This window comes from Procambarus clarkii, chromosome 6 (assembly GCF_040958095.1).
Source record: "Procambarus clarkii isolate CNS0578487 chromosome 6, FALCON_Pclarkii_2.0, whole genome shotgun sequence".
NCBI classification, from domain to species: domain Eukaryota; kingdom Metazoa; phylum Arthropoda; class Malacostraca; order Decapoda; family Cambaridae; genus Procambarus; species Procambarus clarkii.
In genome coordinates, this window is record NC_091155.1 from 2,320,994 (window position 1) to 2,340,915 (window position 19,922).

The window sequence follows — 19,922 nt, forward strand, 5'->3', positions numbered from 1 at the left end:
TACAAATCAACCATGCACAGTGAACATATAAAAGAAGAGAGAATAATGAAAGAAATAATCCGTAAAGGAGTAAAAAGCACTACTCCTAACCAAAACATAAACCTGATAATATTCTACAAAACCAAGAAGACTTCCGAACTCCTTATCAAAAACAGCCCGAAGCCGACGGAGAACCCTCTACAGCAGTCAAGCGTTGTATACATGTACTCTTGCCCCCACGAAGGATGTAACCTTCAATGTAAGTACATAGGTATGACGTCGACCAAGCTGACGAGGCGTTTGACATGCCATCTTCAATCTGGTGCCCCTAGGAATCACATGAGACAAGCCCATGACATTACTCTAACAAGAGAAATGTTGAACAAGAATACTTGCATAATAGACAAAACCCAAGATTCAAGAAGATTACAAATTCTTGAGGCAATTCACATAAGAATAGAGCGACCTACCATGAACACCCAAATCACGGAACTATTTACTCTACCCACCATGAGAGTAAGGACAAGACAAGAACATATCGATGCCAACACAGAAGACAATGTCCAACATAACAGGCCAATTACACTGGATTAATCTTTGTGTTTAGATAGGAGATGCCTCGTATGGGCCAATAAGCCTTCTGCAGCCCCTATGTTTATCCCTTATGTATCCCCCCATGTTTTTCACCTTCATTGTATTATCACCTGACCTAATGCGGGTATAAAATCAACTAGTATTGTAAGATCTGTTCACTTGAGAATGAACCATGGAGGTTCGAAACGTCGTGCAAATTATACAAATAAGTGTAATACACTCTATAGTAAATCACTTCTTTTCTTCACCTTAAAAGTACGAAAATGAGTTTTGGAGAACTCCTATTCCAATTAAGCCCTGATGCTAAGAAAATAGTTAGAGGGATAGAAGCCCTAAACCAGAAAATAATAAATACAGAATATGCGGTCATATTCAATGAAACATATATATATATATATATATATATATATATATATATATATATATATATATATATATATATATGTTTCATATATAGTTGTATATATATATATATATATATATATATATATATATATATATATACAACTTTAGAAACACTTTCCCACCAGGAGACTCGAACCCTAGCCAGCACAGAAGCCTTCCAGCAACTGGCATAACAGGTACGCCTTAACCCACTCCACCACCTGCTCAGACCCCTAAAACATAAGAACATAAGAACATAAGAACAAAGGTAACTGCAGAAGGCCTATTGGCCCATACGAGGCAGCTCCTATTCTATAACCACCCAATCCCACTCATATACTTGTCCAACCCGTGCTTGAAACAATCGAGGGACCCCACCTCCACAATGTTACGCGGCAATTGGTTCCACAAATCAACAACCCTGTTACTGAACCAGTATTTACCCAAGTCTTTCCTAAATCTAAACTTATCCAATTTATATCCATTGTTTCGTGTTCTGTCCTGTGTTGATACTTTTAATACCCTATTAAAGATGGTAATTTCGGAGTATTTAACACTCCAAAGACCACCACCTCCCAAGAGCACTAGAGCAAGTGAGGGGTCATTTTTACGTTTTTTCATCAAGTCCCTGTTAATATGGGAGAACACTGTGTCTATGCTTAAGGCACAACTCTCCTAAACACCAGTACCTGTTATGCCAGTTGCTGGAAGGCTTCTGTGCTGGCTAGGGTTCGAGTCTCCTGGTGGGAAAGTGTTTCTAAAGTTGTATACTTCACTCTCGATTGGTGATAGATATATGGTCAGAAAAATGAGTAGGTGGATGGATAGGAAGATGAGATGGTGAACATAAGAACAAAGTTAACTGCAGAAGGCCTATTGGCCCATACGAGGCAGCTCCTATCTATAACCACCCAATCCCACTCATACACATGTCCAACCCGCGCTTGAAACAATCGAGGGACCCCACCTCCAGCACGTTACACGGTAATTGGTTCCACAAATCAACAACCCTATTACCGAACCAGTATTTACCCAAGTCTTTCCTAAATCTAATCTTATCCAATTTATACCCATTGTTTCGTGTTCTGTCTTATGTTGATACTTTTAATACCCTATTAATATCCCCTTTGTTATGTCCATTCATTCACTTGTAAACCTCTATCATGTCACCCCTAACTCTTCGCCTTTCCAGAGAATGCAAGTTAAGCTTTGTTAATCTTTCTTCATTTGAAAGATTTCTAATTTGGGGAATTAAGATTCAAGTGAATTTATATCCATTCTATAGTATGGCGACCAAAACTGAACTGCATAATCTAAATGGGGCCTAACCAGAGCAAGATATAGATGAAGAACAACACCAGGTGTCTTGTTACTAACGCTTCGATTAATAAATCCCAGTGTCGTATTTGCCTTATTACGAACATTCATGCATTGATCCTTTTGTTTTAAACTCTTACTAATCGTATCTCCCAGATCCCTTTCGCAATCCGACTTCGCCATCTCATAAGAACATAAGAACAAAGGTAACTGCAGAAGGCCTATTGGCCCATACGAGGCAGCTCCTATTCTATAACCACCCAATCCCACTCATATACTTGTCCAACCCGTGCTTGAAACAATCGAGGGACCCCACCTCAACAATGTTACGCGGCAATTGGTTCCACAAATCAACAACCCTGTTACTGAACCAGTATTTACCCAAGTCTTTCCTAAATCTAAACTTATCCAATTTATATCCATTGTTTCGTGTTCTGTCCTGTGTTGATACTTTTAATACCCTATTAATATCCCCCCGGTTATGTCCATTCATCCACTTGTAAACCTCTATCATGTCACCCCTAACTCTTCGCCTTTCCAGTGAATGCAACTTAAGCTTTGTTAATCTTTCTTCATATGAAAGATTTCTAATTTGGGGAATTAACTTAGTCATCCTACGCTGGACACGTTCAAGTGAATTTATATCCATTCTATAATATGGCGACCAAAACTGAACTGCATAATCTAAATGGGGCCTAACTAGAGCAAGATATAGCTTGAGAACCACACCAGGTGTCTTGTTACTAACGCTGCGATTAATAAATCCAAGTGTCCGATTTGCCTTATTACGAACATTTATGCATTGATCCTTTTGTTTTAAATTCTTACTAATCATAACTCCCAGATCCCTTTCGCAATCACAACACCATCTAGCTCGTATCTTGTAACTCTATCATCATTACCTAACCTCAGAACTTTACATTTATCAGCATTAAACTGCATCTGCCAATCCTTTGACCATTTCAAAACCCTATCTAGATCAACTTGAAGTGATAGTGAGTCCTCCTCCGAATTAATTTCCCTACCGATTTTCGTATCATCGGCAAATTTGCAAATGTTGCTACTCAAACCTGAATCTAAATCATTTATATATATTATAAACAACAGAGGTCCCAGGACAGAGCCTTGAGGCACTCCACTTACAACATTTTCCCACTCTGACTTGATTCCATTTATACTAACTCTCTGTTTCCTTTGGTATAGCCATGCCCTAATCCAGCTTAATATAGCACCCCCAATACCATGAGACTCTATTTTTTTAATCAGTCTTTCATGTGGCACTGTATCAAAAGCTTTGCTAAAGTCAAGGTATACAACATCGCAATCCTTACCACTATCAACTGCCTCAACAATGCTAGAATAAAAAGATAACAAATTTGTTAAACATGAACGGCCATTTATAAAACCATGTTGCGACTCAATTATTAATTTATGTTTTTCAAGATGAAGACGAATTTTATTTGCCATTATAGATTCGAGTAACTTTCCCACAATAGACGTTAGGCTAATTGGTCGATAGTTAGACGCAAGTGATCTATCTCCTTTCTTAAAAACTGGTATCACATTAGCAACTTTCCAAAACTCTGGCACTCTGCCTGACTCTATTGATTTATTAAATATGGTTGACAGTGGGTCACAAAGCTCCTCTTTGCATTCTTTAAGCACCCTAGCAAACACTTCATCCGGCCCTGGGGATTTGTTTGGTTTGAGTTTTACTATTTGTTTAAGAACATCCTCCCTGGTAACTGCTAAACTCGTCAACCTGTCCTCGTCCCCACCCACATAGACTTGTTCGGCTGAAGGCATATTGTTAAGTTCCTCTTTAGTAAATACAGATACAAAATATTTATTAAAAATACTACTCATCTCTTCATCACTATCTGTTATTTGACCTGTCTCAGTTTTTAATGGACCTATCCTTTCCCTAGTCTTAGTACGATATAACTGAAAAAACCCTTTAGGATTTGTCTTTGCTTGCCCTGCTATGCGAACTTCATAGTTTCTTTTTGCTTTCCTTATCTCTTTTTTAACATTTCTAACCAGTTGTACGAATTCCTGTTCTAAAGTGACCTCCCCATTTTTAATCCTTTTGTACCAAGCTCTCTTTTTACCTATAAGGTTCTTCAAATTCTTTGTTATCCACTTTGGGTCATTAGTATACGATCTATTCAATTTGTATGGTATACTACGTTCCTGTGCTTTGTTTAGAATATTCTTAAATAAGTTATATATTGAATCCACATCGAAATCCCCATTTAAGTCACCTATCGCTGGGTTCATGTCTCGCTCCAAGACCGGCCCACACCCCATACCCAAGCCTTTCCAATCAATTTGACCCAAAAAATTTCTTAGGCTATTAAAATCAGCTTTTCGAAAATCTGGCACTTTAACAGAATTTTCTCCTACTGGTCTATTCCATTCTATGCTAAATCTGATTTCTTTGTGATCACTGCTCCCTAGCTCACTCCCTATTTCGATGTCATTAATTTGCGTTTCCCTGTTAGTTAACACTAAATCTAAAATATTATTTTCCCGTGTTGGTTCCTTAATGTGTTGCGTAAGAAAGCAATCGTCAATTAATTCTAGAAAATCTTCTGCTTCACTATTCCCTGTTTTGTTCAACCAGTTTATTCCGCTAAAATTAAAGTCACCCATGACATAAATACTGTTAGATCTAGATGCTCTAGATATTTCATCCCATAGATGCTTTGCTTCCATTCTGTCTAAATTTGGTGGCCTATATATTACTCCTATTATAATATTATTAGCTTTTTCGTTTAATTCAATCCAAATAGTTTCTGTGTGTGGCTCTGTTTTGATTCCTTCTTTGAGACTACATTTCAAATTATCCCTAACATATATGGCTACTCCACCTCCTCGTCTAATATATCTATCTGTGTGAAATAGTTTAAATCCATATATTTGATATTCAGCTAATAGTTCTCTATTTTCTACATTCATCCACGTTTCGGTAAGTGCAATAATATCTATTTTTTCTGTGCAGACAAGAGCATTTAATTCGTTCATTTTATTTCTTAGACTTCTACTGTTAGTGTAATATACCCTAAGTGAATTGTTATTTTGCGGACCTTCTCTTTCCCTGGTCGTTTTGCCAATTCCTTTCTCCCACAAACACATACTTTTATTACCTCCTTCCTCCAAATCAATTCCCATACCTCTATCTACTAACAGTTTAAACCCAAACAAACACCTCTAACCACTTCTTCTAGCGAGTTCGCAACAGCAACAACCCCAGCTCTCGATAGATGCACCCCATCACGAGCATACATTTCATTTCTTCCATAGAAGTGTTCCCAGTTGTCTATGAAAGATATTGCATTTGATTTGCAATATCTTTCCAGCCGGCAATTGACACCAAGTGCCCTCGATATCCATTCATTTCCCAAACACCATCATCAACACCATCAAGCTCGTATCTTGTAACTCTATCATCATTATCTAGCCTCAGAACTTTACAAGTTCGAGAGATAGATGGGTGGATAGACTGAAATATAAATGGTATAGAAAAATGAATGGACAGATAGTTAAATGGATAGATGGAAAGTTTGATGAATGGAACATAAAAGGTGGATAGATAATTGCATCAATAGATGGAAAACTAGACTGATATATTGATGGGCAGAGAAAGAGATTGATAGATAAATGGATAAACCGAGATATATACATGAATAGATAAATGAATGGATCGATGGGTATACGGATGGATAAATATATAAAAAATAGATAGTTGAATAGATAGATGAACAGATAAATGGACAGATAGATTGATGGAGAGATGGAGATATAGACAGACAGATCCTGCTAGACCTAATAAGGAATAATAATCTGGGAGTTATGATTAGTAAGAATTTAAAACAAAAGGATCAATGCATAAATGTTCGTAATAAGGCAAATCGGACACTTGGATTTATTAATCGCAGCGTTAGTAACAAGACACCTGGTGTGGTTCTCAAGCTATATCTTGCTCTAGTTAGGCCCCATTTAGATTATGCAGTTCAGTTTTGGTCGCCATATTATAGAATGGATATAAATTCACTTGAACGTGTCCAGCGTAGGATGACTAAGTTAATTCCCCAAATTAGAAATCTTTCATATGAAGAAAGATTAACAAAGCTTAAGTTGCATTCACTGGAAAGGCGAAGAGTTAGGGGTGACATGATAGAGGTTTACAAGTGGATGAATGGACATAACCGGGGGGATATTAATAGGGTATTAAAAGTATCAACACAGGACAGAACACGAAACAATGGATATAAATTGGATAAGTTTAGATTTAGGAAAGACTTGGGTAAATACTGGTTCAGTAACAGGGTTGTTGATTTGTGGAAGCAATTGCCGCGTAACATTGTGGAGGTGGGGTCCCTCGATTGTTTCAAGCACGGGTTGGACAAGTATATGAGTGGGATTGGGTGGTTATAGAATAGGAGCTGCCTCGTATGGGCCAATAGGCCTTCTGCAGTTACCTTTGTTCTTATGTTCTTATGTTCTTATGAATACCCCTGACAGACAGCATAACCTTGCTTGACTACTCTTAGAGAATGACTGTCTGTTCAAAGTTGGAGGCCATAGGCATGGGGATTGGTTCACCCAAATTGGCAGAGGACATGGTCTGCGGTATAGGATGAACATAGGCTGGGCAGGGTTGCCAGAATTCAAAAGGGTAACGCGTGCCAGGGGTCACATTCAGACCCCCACGAAGATTGCTGGCACTGGCTGACGGCTAACTCTGTAAACATTGCGAAATATATTAAAATAAATTCTTTTTTTCTCATAATAATGTGTAACATTATACACTGATACCGGAAAAAAATAACAGACTACAATAGTAATTCAAGAAAGGAGTGGTGGAAAGGAGATCTTTCACCACAACAGTAAGAGGAGCAACACAGTACCGTTCCTCCCACCACAACAGTAAGAGGAGCAACACAGTACCGTTCCTCCCACCACAACAGTAAGAGGAGCAACACAGTACCGTTCCTCCCACCACAACAGTAAGAGGAGCAACATAGTACCGTTCCTCCCACCACAACAGTAAGAGGAGCAACACAGTACCGTTCCTCCCACCACAACAGTAAGAGCTTCATCATCATTATAGTGGAAATGGCCCCATATACCATCCATTTTATTTTTTCCCCAATAGACGGTCTATGGTGCAGGAGTTTTTTCATGTTTTCCCAATAGACGGGTATTGACGCAGGTATGTTTTAATATTTTCGTAACATTTATCAACAGTTCCCGCCCCTCACATATAATTTCCCAAAGGGGAGAATTAAATGGCTCCCTCCTAGCCCCTGGAATTTCGCTCAAAGGGATTAAAAGGCCGCCTCCCGTTACACTTAGATTTCGTCACCTCGGTGACCCTGCACAGACATCGCTAATGGTCAATGACGTCATTCAGTCTTCATCTTAAGAACATAAGAACATAAGAACAAAGGTAACTGCAGAAGGCCTATTGGCCCATACGAGGCAGCTCCTATTCTATAACCACCCAATCCCACTCATATACTTGTCCAACCCGTGCTTGAAACAATCGAGGGACCCCACCTCCACAATGTTACGCGGCAATTGGTTCCACAAATCAACAACCCTGTTACTGAACCAGTATTTACCCAAGTCTTTCCTAAATCTAAACTTATCCAATTTATATCCATTGTTTCGTGTTCTGTCCTGTGTTGATACTTTTAATACCCTATTAATATCCCCCCGGTTATGTCCATTCATCCACTTGTAAACCTCTATCATGTCACCCCTAACTCTTCGCCTTTCAAGTGAATGCAACTTAAGCTTTGTTAATCTTTCTTCATATGAAAGATTTCTAATTTGGGGAATTAACTTAGTCATCCTACGCTGGACACGTTCAAGTGAATTTATATCCATTCTATAATATGGCGACCAAAACTGAACTGCATAATCTAAATGGGGCCTAACTAGAGCAAGATATAGCTTGAGAACCACACCAGGTGTCTTGTTACTAACGCTGCGATTAATAAATCCAAGTGTCCGATTTGCCTTATTACGAACATTTATGCATTGATCCTTATGTTTTAAATTCTTACTAATCATAACTCCCAGATCCCTTTCGCAATCCGACTTCGCAATCACAACACCATCTAGCTCGTATCTTGTAACTCTATCATCATTACCTAACCTCAGAACTTTACATTTATCAGCATTAAACTGCATCTGCCAATCCTTTGACCATTTCAAAACCCTATCTAGATCAACTTGAAGTGATAGTGAGTCCTCCTCCGAATTAATTTCCCTACCGATTTTCGTATCATCGGCAAATTTGCAAATGTTGCTACTCAAACCTGAATCTAAATCATTTATATATATTATAAACAACAGAGGTCCCAGGACAGAGCCTTGAGGCACTCCACTTACAACATTTTCCCACTCTGACTTGATTCCATTTATACTAACTCTCTGTTTCCTTTGGTATAGCCATGCCCTAATCCAGCTTAATATAGCACCCCCAATACCATGAGACTCTATTTTTTTAATCAGTCTTTCATGTGGCACTGTATCAAAAGCTTTGCTAAAGTCAAGGTATACAACATCGCAATCCTTACCACTATCAACTGCCTCAACAATGCTAGAATAAAAAGATAACAAATTTGTTAAACATGAACGGCCATTTATAAAACCGTGTTGCGACTCAATTATTAATTTATGTTTTTCAAGATGAAGACGAATTTTATTTGCTATTATAGATTCGAGTAACTTTCCCACAATAGACGTTAGGCTAATTGGTCGATAGTTAGACGCAAGTGATCTATCTCCTTTCTTAAAAACTGGTATCACATTAGCAACTTTCCAAAACTCTGGCACTCTGCCTGACTCTATTGATTTATTAAATATGGTTGACAGTGGGTCACAAAGCTCCTCTTTGCATTCTTTAAGCACCCTAGCAAACACTTCATCCGGCCCTGGGGATTTGTTTGGTTTGAGTTTTACTATTTGTTTAAGAACATCCTCCCTGGTAACTGCTAAACTCGTCAACCTGTCCTCGTCCCCACCCACATAGACTTGTTCGGCTGAAGGCATATTGTTAAGTTCCTCTTTAGTAAATACAGATACAAAATATTTATTAAAAATACTACTCATCTCTTCATCACTATCTGTTATTTGACCTGTCTCAGTTTTTAATGGACCTATCCTTTCCCTAGTCTTAGTACGATATAACTGAAAAAACCCTTTAGGATTTGTCTTTGCTTGCCCTGCTATGCGAACTTCATAGTTTCTTTTTGCTTTCCTTATCTCTTTTTTAACATTTCTAACCAGTTGTACGAATTCCTGTTCTAAAGTGACCTCCCCATTTTTAATCCTTTTGTACCAAGCTCTCTTTTTACCTATAAGGTTCTTCAAATTCTTTGTTATCCACTTTGGGTCATTAGTATACGATCTATTCAATTTGTATGGTATACTACGTTCCTGTGCTTTGTTTAGAATATTCTTAAATAAGTTATATATTGAATCCACATCGAAATCCCCATTTAAGTCACCTATCGCTGGGTTCATGTCTCGCTCCAAGACCGGCCCACACCCCATACCCAAGCCTTTCCAATCAATTTGACCCAAAAAATTTCTTAGGCTATTAAAATCAGCTTTTCGAAAATCTGGCACTTTAACAGAATTTTCTCCTACTGGTCTATTCCATTCTATGCTAAATCTGATTTCTTTGTGATCACTGCTCCCTAGCTCACTCCCTATTTCGATGTCATTAATTTGCGTTTCCCTGTTAGTTAACACTAAATCTAAAATATTATTTTCCCGTGTTGGTTCCTTAATGTGTTGCGTAAGAAAGCAATCGTCAATTAATTCTAGAAAATCTTCTGCTTCACTATTCCCTGTTTTGTTCAACCAGTTTATTCCGCTAAAATTAAAGTCACCCATGACATAAATACTGTTAGATCTAGATGCTCTAGATATTTCATCCCATAGATGCTTTGCTTCCATTCTGTCTAAATTTGGTGGCCTATATATTACTCCTATTATAATATTATTAGCTTTTTCGTTTAATTCAATCCAAATAGTTTCTGTGTGTGGCTCTGTTTTGATTCCCTCTTTGAGACTACATTTCAAATTGTCCCTAACATATATGGCTACTCCACCTCCTCGTCTAATATATCTATCTGTGTGAAATAGTTTAAATCCATATATTTGATATTCAGCTAATAGTTCTCTATTTTCTACATTCATCCACGTTTCGGTAAGTGCAATAATATCTATTTTTTCTGTGCAGACAAGAGCATTTAATTCGTTAATTTTATTTCTTAGACTTCTACTGTTAGTGTAATATACCCTAAGTGAATTGTTATTTTGCGGACCTTCTCTTTCCCTGATCGTTTTGCCAATTCCTTTCTCCCACAAACACATACTTTTATTACCTCCTTCCTCCAAATCAATTCCCATACCTCTATCTACTAACAGTTTAAACCCAAACAAACACCTCTAACCACTTCTTCTAACGAGTTCGCAACAGCAACAACCCCAGCTCTCGATAGATGCACCCCATCACGAGCATACATTTCACTTCTTCCATAGAAGTGTTCCCAGTTGTCTATGAAAGATATTGCATTTGATTTGCAATATCTTTCCAGCCGGCAATTGACACCAAGTGCCCTCGATATCCATTCATTTCCCACTCCCTTTCTTGGAAGAATGCCACATATGATCGGGATTCCTCCCTTGCTCCTAACTAACTCTATGGCTGTTTTATACCTCTGAATCAGTTCCTCACTCCTGACTCGACCAACATCATTTCCTCCCACGCTAATGCAAATAATGGGATTGTTCCCATTACCAGCCATAATATCATTCATGTTGTTTATAATATCACCAATGCCATCTTTCCTGAATAAGTCCGTTTTCTGGTATGGTATATTTATTCCCATTTTCAAGATTAATGTTAAAGGGGTTAAAAGGCCACCTTCCGTCGAGCCTAATGTACAATGACATCATCCATAATATCCCCATAATCAGCTCGTTTTCAGTAATAGCGTATTTAAACGCATTTTCATATTTTCCCATTTTGAAAAGATAATTTCTAGCTAATACCGCATACCAAACATAAGAAATTAAACTGTAGAAGGCCTTTGAAGGGGTCTCATACAGGATCTCCTATTTATTTCCAGTCTATGTTAACCAAAACCTCAACTGTCACTATTAGATGAACTACAGTAGGTCTATACCCTATTTAATTAATACCTCCCTTTCATCTCCATTTATACACCTCAATTATGTCACTCCTTCAATATTCAGAAGGTCCTATTTGCTTACCTTACTTATGTGGACCTTTTATATTTATACTGCCCAGCAAATGATCGTTTATTACGAATAGGAATGAATGAAATACACTATCTCCCATGTGTATGAAACAAGGGAGGCAACACAGAGCATGAACATGTATCTGACTCACGTCAGCGTTTTATTACAGACTAGCTGTACCCGGCCACGCGTTGCTGTGGCTCAGCAACGCATGTGCGTTGCCTGAGCCACTCCAGTGTCCATTCGTCCTTCTAACCATTCACTATTCCATCGTCCCCTCCTCCTCCCCACTATATCCCGCTCCCCCATCCCCTCATCCTCCTTACCATTCCCCCTCTCCCCCATCCCCTCGTCCTTTCCACCAACCCTCACTCCTCAGTCCCCTTGTCCTCCCCACCATTCTCCTTGCCCCTATCCTCTCGTCCCCAACTGCCCCGTCCCCTTGCCCTCCCCACTATTACCCGCTCCCCTGTCCTCTTGTTCTCCCCAAAATCCCCCACTCCCGTCCCCTTGTCCTCATCAAGATTTCCTACTTCCTCGTTCGATGCATTCCCAAACGATCTGATGATCCCATCAGAAAATTAAGAACATCAAATGATCTGATGTTACGATCATTGAAATATAAGAAAAACAAAAAAAAAACGAAATGAAAAACAATGAAAAAATAGAAAAATAAATTATACTCTGGAAATGAACACTATGGTAAACAACACAGTTCAATTTCAACGCAATGTCACACAAAATAAATTAAATCAAAATGAAAATAAATCGAAATTTATGAAAATTAAACTTATCAATGCAATCGGAAACATTGAAATGGAATCGTAACATATTTAGTATAGCGTTAGTTGCTATTACGTGCAACAGATGGCACTGTTTTCACAAAAGCATGTTTTTACATGTCACAGGTGTGGCATCTATATAGTCGGTATATAAAAACACGCGTGTATTTGAATGGAATGTTGTATCAAAATTTCAAAGCAATCGGTAAAGAGGGTTCGAAGATTTTTCTCACATGAAAAACACAGTTTTTCCAAAAAAGTATGTTTTTTTTCCGTCACACACGTGACATCAATATAATATGCATATAAAAACCTGGTCGGATGCGAATGGAACATTATGTGAAAATTTCAAAGCACTCGGTGAAGAACTTTCGGAGATTAGCGATTTTGAACAAACGAACATTTTCATTTTTATTAATATAGATTCGCGCATAGGAACACTACTGAACATCCATGTTGAAGTCTCCAACTACATGCGAATATTTGTTATCTATATAAATAAAAATTTAAATGTTCGTTTGTTCAAAAGCGCTAATCTCCGAAAGTTCTTCACCGATTGCTTTGAAAATTTTACACAACGTTCCATTCGCCTCCTAGTGTGTTTCATACATACTATATATATGTCACATCTGTGACGGAAAAACATGCTTATTTTGGATAACTGTTTTTCAAGTGTTTTTCATATGAGGAAAATCTTCGAAACCTCTTTACGGATTGCTTTGAAATTTTGACACAACATTGCATTCGAATAGGTGCGTGTTTTTATATACCTACTATATTCATGCCTCACCTGTGACAGGAAAAAACGTTTTTTTTTTAAACAGTGCCATCTGTTGGACGTAAGAACAACACATGCTGTAATCTCTAAAAATTCTTCACTGATTGCTTTGAAATTTTGACGCTAATGTTCCATTCAAATATGTACATGTTTTTATATACATACTATATAGAGGCCACACCTGTGACAGGTAAAAACATGTTTTTTTTTTTAAATCGCCATCAGTTGCATGTAATAGCAATATACGCTATACTAAATATGTTATGATTCAATTTTAATGTTTTTGATTGCATTCATAAATTGAACTTTCATAGATTTCGATATATTTTCATTTTGATTCAATTATTTTGTGTGAAATTGCATTGGAATTGAGCTGTGTTGTTTACTATGCCGTTTATTTCATAAGTATAAGTATAGATGCCACACCTGTGACAAGAAAAAACATTTTTTTTTATGAAACAGCGCCATCTGTTCCATGTTAGAGCAACACACGCTATACTAAATATGTTACAATTGCATTTCAATGTTTCTGATTGCATTGAGAAATTAAATTTTCATAAATTTCGATTTATTTTCATTTTGATTTAATTATTTTGTGTGACATGGTGTTGGAATTGATCTGTGTTGTTTACCATACTGTTCATTTCGTTAGTATAAATATAGATGCCACACCTGTGATAGGTAAAAATATTCTTTTTTGAAAAACAGCACCCTCTGTTTCACGTAAGAGCAACACACGCTATACTAAATATGATACAATTCCTTTTCAATTTTTCCGATTTCATTGATAAATGGAATTTTCATAGAATTCGATTTATTTTCATAGATTTTGATTTCAATTCGAGGATGGGGAAGGGCAGAATGGGAGAGAGGATGAGGAGACCGGTAAGTGGGAGATGGTGGGGAGGACACGGGGCTGGTGGAGTGGGGAATGGTTAGGAGGACCAGGGGACAGTAGAGGGGGGGGCGATGGTGGGGAGGACAAAGGGTTGGAGGAGGGAGGGGGGAAATGATGGGGAGGACAAGGGGACAGGGAAAGGGGGAATCGTGGGGTGGACTGGGAGACAGGGGAAGGTTGCTGTGTCTCAGCAACGTACATGCACTGCTGAACCACAGCAATGCGTGGCCGGGTACAGCTAGTATTAAATACGGATCGAATTCCAGTAGGATCAAGTTTAATAACGTGAGCAGCAATGAGAATTTATTGTTGTTACGAACCCGAGTCCATCGTCAGAGCACGGAGCAATGACGTCAATGCCATCTGTGAGTCCGCTCCCGAAACCCCCTCCAAACGGACGACGCCATTTAGTTGTGCCTAGGATATACCAGCTAGACAGGCTAGATTCTTGTCCTAGTCGGCTCGTGAGGTAGCTGGCGCTGACCTCTGGTGAGGTGACGCTTAGAAAAGCAGCGCCATCTATTGAGCAGCAGGGTGTACGTCTATGTCAGCCAGTAAGTGATGTTTCCTAGTGGTCCCATGTAGTGTCCCCAGTACTGATGACGTGTCTACTTTCAGAGTCAACCTAGGACGGTTGAGAAGGTACGTTGAATCAGTCTACCCAAGGACTCCAAGGTCTCTTCACCATTCTGCTTTGTAGAAGCTGTGAGCCACCCCCAGACGAACTCTGCTGAGTGTATGATTGCCTACCTGAGGAGTGGCAGTGGCGGGATTCGCCATATCCGGGGCTGGCTGGTGGAAGAGACCACCCACTGCGTTGCCGACCGAGGAGAGTGATCAGCGAGTCACACGAGGCTCCTGCCTAGGGCTCGCAACCCTAGTATTAGTCGTGAAGTGGCCTAACAGCGAGGCTGACTAATACTTGCCAGCTACAGGCTGGACTGTGGTTGTAGGCAATCACGAAGAGGCAGCCAGTGGGATTGTGATTCGGCTGGCCTGTGGCCAGGGTGGATTCATCGTGGGTTCTGGGCCATGGAAGAGGAAACCAGGAAAGGCTACCCAGAGTGAGCATCGACAAGTGATCAGTGTCTTCAGAGGAAGACGAAGATGTATATACTGTGTAGTAATAATTCCCTTTTGTGACTTTACCACCACCATATGTAAATTAAAGGAATATATATATATATATATATATATATATATAAATTAGTATACTTGTGTATTTAATGTACCTTCCCCGTTGATTTTACTTGTGTTACGGAGCTCACCCCTTGAAAGCCTCTACTAACTTGGGGCCGGATACCCAAAAAACTATTACCATCAGAAAAGAACCCGGTTGCGTCCCAGTAGGGCCGTAACATAATTGGCATCCCCAGCGGGATCCGACCCCTTGTCAAGTATGTTTGACAGGGGTGGTGACATAGTGCAATCCCCTGTGAATAATTCCCCTGTTTGTAATTATTAGGACGTTATACGTCCTGTTCAGTGCAGTGTGATCACGTGCAGTATTGGCGAGTGCGGTGCTCGGTGTGATTAAGTGCAATATTGGCGAGTGCGGTGCTCGGTGTGATTAAGTGCAATATTGGCGAGTGCGGTGCTCGGTGTGATTAAGTGCAATATTGGCGAGTGCGGTGCTCGGTGCGATTAAGTGCAGTATTGGTGAAGTACAGTGCTCGGTGTGTTAAGTGCTCAAGTGAAGCGGTGTGTTAAGTGTTCGTGCACCACTTAAGTGACAATGGCGGAGAAAGTGACCATTGAGGATCTGGATGATGTTCAGGACTTTCTGAACAACGAGGACTGTCTTGCCAGATTGAAATATCTGGGAAAGCAAGAACTCGTGCTAGTGAGTGCCTATCTGGAGATCAAAATACGTGAAAGTGATTTCCGTGTTGAGATCTTGTCAAAGGTTCACAAACATTTGAAGGCCGGGGAGAAGCAGGAAAGCGAGGCACAGAGTACAAAAGAATGTAAGGTGGTAGTTGCCACTGAAAAGGAAGATAAGGGTAGTGACGGTGAAAGTGATGCAGGTGAACTGAATATAAGTTTTCTAACTGTAAAAATGCGTACTTTAGAAATAAATCGTGAGATAGAGTGGAAGAAGTTAGAAATAGAACGAGAAATGAAAGAAAAGGAAATAGTGAAGGAAATGGCTATGAAAGAGAAGGAAATGGAAATGAAGCGTTTAGAATTACAAGAAAGGAAAGAAGAGCGAGAAAGAGAAGAAAGAAGAGAGAGAGAGAGAGAGAGAGAGAGAGAGAGAGAGAGAGAGAAGAACGAGAAAGGGAAGAAAAGGAGAAGGAAAGACAACACGAGTTAGAAGTGCTGCGATTAGGTGGTCAGAGGAAAACAACTGAAACAAGTAGTTTCGATCCGGTAAGGAATATAAAGATGGTCCCTAAATTCAACGAAAAGGAAGTTTCGAAGTTCTTCACAGCCTTCGAGAAGGTTGCTGCCTCTTTGGATTGGCCAAAGGAAAAATTGGGCCATCATGATACAGTTCGTCTTGACTGGGAAGGCCCAAGTCGCCTACTCCACGTTGTCCCTTGATGACTCCAGTGATTACAACAAGGTGAAGAAGGTAGTACTCATGGCTTACCAGTTGGTGCCTGAGGCTTATAGGCAGAAGTTCAGGAACCTGAAGAAGACCTCGGAGTACACGTTCACCGAGTTTGCGACCATCAAGGAACGGCTTTTTTCAGGAGTGGTGTGCTTCTCGGAAGGTGAAGACGAAAGAAGAACTCGAGCAGCTCGTTTTGTTGGAGGACTTTAAGGAATGTCTGTCTGGAGATCTGAACCACAGTCAGCGGTTAATGGTAGCCGCCTCCACAGTCAGCGGTTAATGGTAGCCGCCTCCACAGTCAGTGATTAATGGTAGCCGCCTCCACAGTCAGTGGTTAATGGTAGCCTCCACCACAGTCAGTGGTTAATGGTAGCCTCCACCACAGTCAGTGGTTAATGGTAGCCGCCACCACAGTCAGTGGTTAATGGTAGCCGCCTCCACAGTCAGTGGTTAATGGTAGCCTCCACCACAGTCAGTGGTTAATGGTAGCCTCCACCACAGTCAGTGGTTAATGGTAGCCTCCACCACAGTCAGTGGTTAATGGTAGCCTCCACCACAGTCAGTGGTTAATGGTAGCCGCCTCCACAGTCAGTGGTTAATGGTAGCCTCCACCACAGTCAGTGGTTAATGGTAGCCTCCACCACAGTCAGTGGTTAATGGTAGCCTCCACCACAGTCAGTGGTTAATGGTAGCCTCCACCACAGTCAGTGGTTAATGGTAGCCTCCACCACAGTCAGTGGTTAATGGTAGCCTCCACCACAGTCAGTGGTTAATGGTAGCCTCCACCATAGTCAGCGGTTAATGGTAGCCTCCACCACAGTCAGTGGTTAATGGTAGCCTCCACCACAGTCAGCGGTTAATGGCAGCCTCCACCACAGTCAGTGGTTAATGGTAGCCTCCACCATAGTCAGCGGTTAATGGTAGCCGCCTCCACAGTCAGTGGTTAATGGTAGCCTCCACCACAGTCAGTGGTTAATGGTAGCCGCCACCACAGTCAGTGGTTAATGTTAGCCGCCACCATAGTCAGTGGTTAATGGTAGCCACCACCACAGTCAGTGGTTAATGGTAGCCTCCACCACAGTCAGTGGTTAATGGTAGCCGCCACCACAGTAAGTGGTTAATGGTAGCCGCCACCACAGTCAGTGGTTAATGGTAGCCGCCTCCACAGTCAGTGGTTAATGGTAGCCTAAACCACAGTCAGTGGTTAATGGTAGCCGCCACCAGTCAGTGGTTAATGGTAGCCGCCTCCACAGTCAGTGGTTAATGGTAGCCGCCACCACAGTCAGTGGTTAATGGTAGCCTCCACCACAGTCAGTGGTTAATGGTAGCCGCCACCACAGTCAGTGGTTAATGGTAGCCGCCACCAAAGTCAGTGGTTAATGGTAGCCGCCACCACAGTCAGTGGATAATGGTAGCCGCCACCACAGTCAGTACATAATGGTAGCCCCCACCACAGTCAGTGGTTAATGGTAGCCGCCACCACAGTCAGTGGATAATGGTAGCCCCCCCACCACAGTCAGTGGTTAATGGTAGCCGCCACCACAGTCAGTGGATAATGGTAGCCGCCACCACAGTCAGTGGATAATGGTAGCCGCCACCACAGTCAGTGGATAATGGTAGCCGCCACCACAGTCAGTGGATAATGGTAGCCCCCACCACAGTTAGTGGTTAATGGTAGCCGCCACCACAGTTCGTGGATAATGGTAGCCGCCACCACAGTCAGTAGATAATGGTAGCCCCCATCACAGTCAGTGGTTAATGGTAGCCGCCTCCACAGTCAGTGGTTAATGGTAACCCCCACCACAGTCAGTGGGGAATGGTAGCCGCCACCACAGTCAGCGGTTAATGGTAGCCTCGACCAGAGTCAGTGGTTAATTGTAGCCTCCACTACAGTCAGTGGTTAATGGTAGCCCCCACCACAGTCAGTAGTTAATGGTAGCCACCTCCACAGTCAGTGGTTAATGGTAGCCGCCACCACAGTCAGTGGTTAATGGTAGCCCCCACCACAGTCAGTAGTTAATGGTAGCCTCCACCACAGTCAGTGGTAAATGGTAGTCGCCTCCACAGTCGGTGGTTAATGGTAGCCGCCTCCACAGTCGGTGGTTAATGGTAGTCTCCACTACAGTCAGTGGTTAATGGTAGCCTCCACCACAGTCAGTGGTTAATGGTAGCCTCCACCACAGTCAGTGGTAAATGGTAGTCGCCTCCACAGTCAGTGGTTAATGGTAGCCGCCTTCACAGTCGGTGGTTAATGGTAGCCTCCACTACAGTCAGTGGTTAATGGTAGCCTCCACCACAGTCAGTGGTTAATGGTAGCCTCCACCACAGTCAGTGGTTAATGGTAGCCTCCACCACAGTCAGTGGTTAATGGTAGCCTCCACCACAGTCAGTGGTTAATGGTAGCCTCCACCACAGTCAGCGGTTAATGGTAGCCGCCTCCACAGTCAGTGGTTAATGGTAGCCTCCACCACAGTCAGTGGTTAATGGTAGCCGCCACCACAGTCAGTGGTTAATGGTAGCCGCCACCACAGTCAGTGGTTAATTGTAGTCGCCACCACAGTCAGCGGTTAATGGTAGCCTCCACCACAGTCAGTGGTTAATGGTAGCCGCCACCACAGTCAGTGGTTAATGGTAGCCGCCACCACAGTCAGTGGTTAATGGTAGCCGCCTCCACAGTCAGTCGTTAATGGTAGCCTCCACCACAGTCAGTGGTTAATGGTAGCCGCCACCACAGTCAGTGGTTAATGGTAGCCGCCACCACAGTCAGTGGTTAATGGTAGCCGCCTCCACAGTCAGTGGTTAATGGTAGCCTCGACCACAGTCAGTGGTTAATGGTAGCCGCCACCAGTCAGTGGTTAATGGTAGCCGCCTTCACAGTCAGTGGTTAATGGTAGCCGCCACCACAGTCAGTGGTTAATGGTAGCCTCCACCACAGTCAGTGGTTAATGGTAGCCGCCACCACAGTCAGTGGTTAACGGTAGCCACCACCACAGTCAGTGGTTAATGGTAGCCGCCACCACAATCAGTAGATAATGGTAGCCGCCACCACAGTTAGTACATAATGGTAGCCCCCACCACAGTCAGTGGTTAATGGTAGCCGCCACCACAGTCAGTGGATAATGGTAGCCGCCCCACCACAGTCAGTGGTTAACGCTAGCCGCCACCACAGTCAGTGGTTAATGGTAGCCGCCACCACAGTGAGTGGATAATGGTAGCCGCCACCATAGTCAGTAGATAATGGTAACTGCCACCACAGTCAGTGGATAATGGTAGCCGCCACCACAGTCAGTGGATAATGGTAGCCCCCACCACAGTCAGTGGTTAATGGTAGCCGCCTCC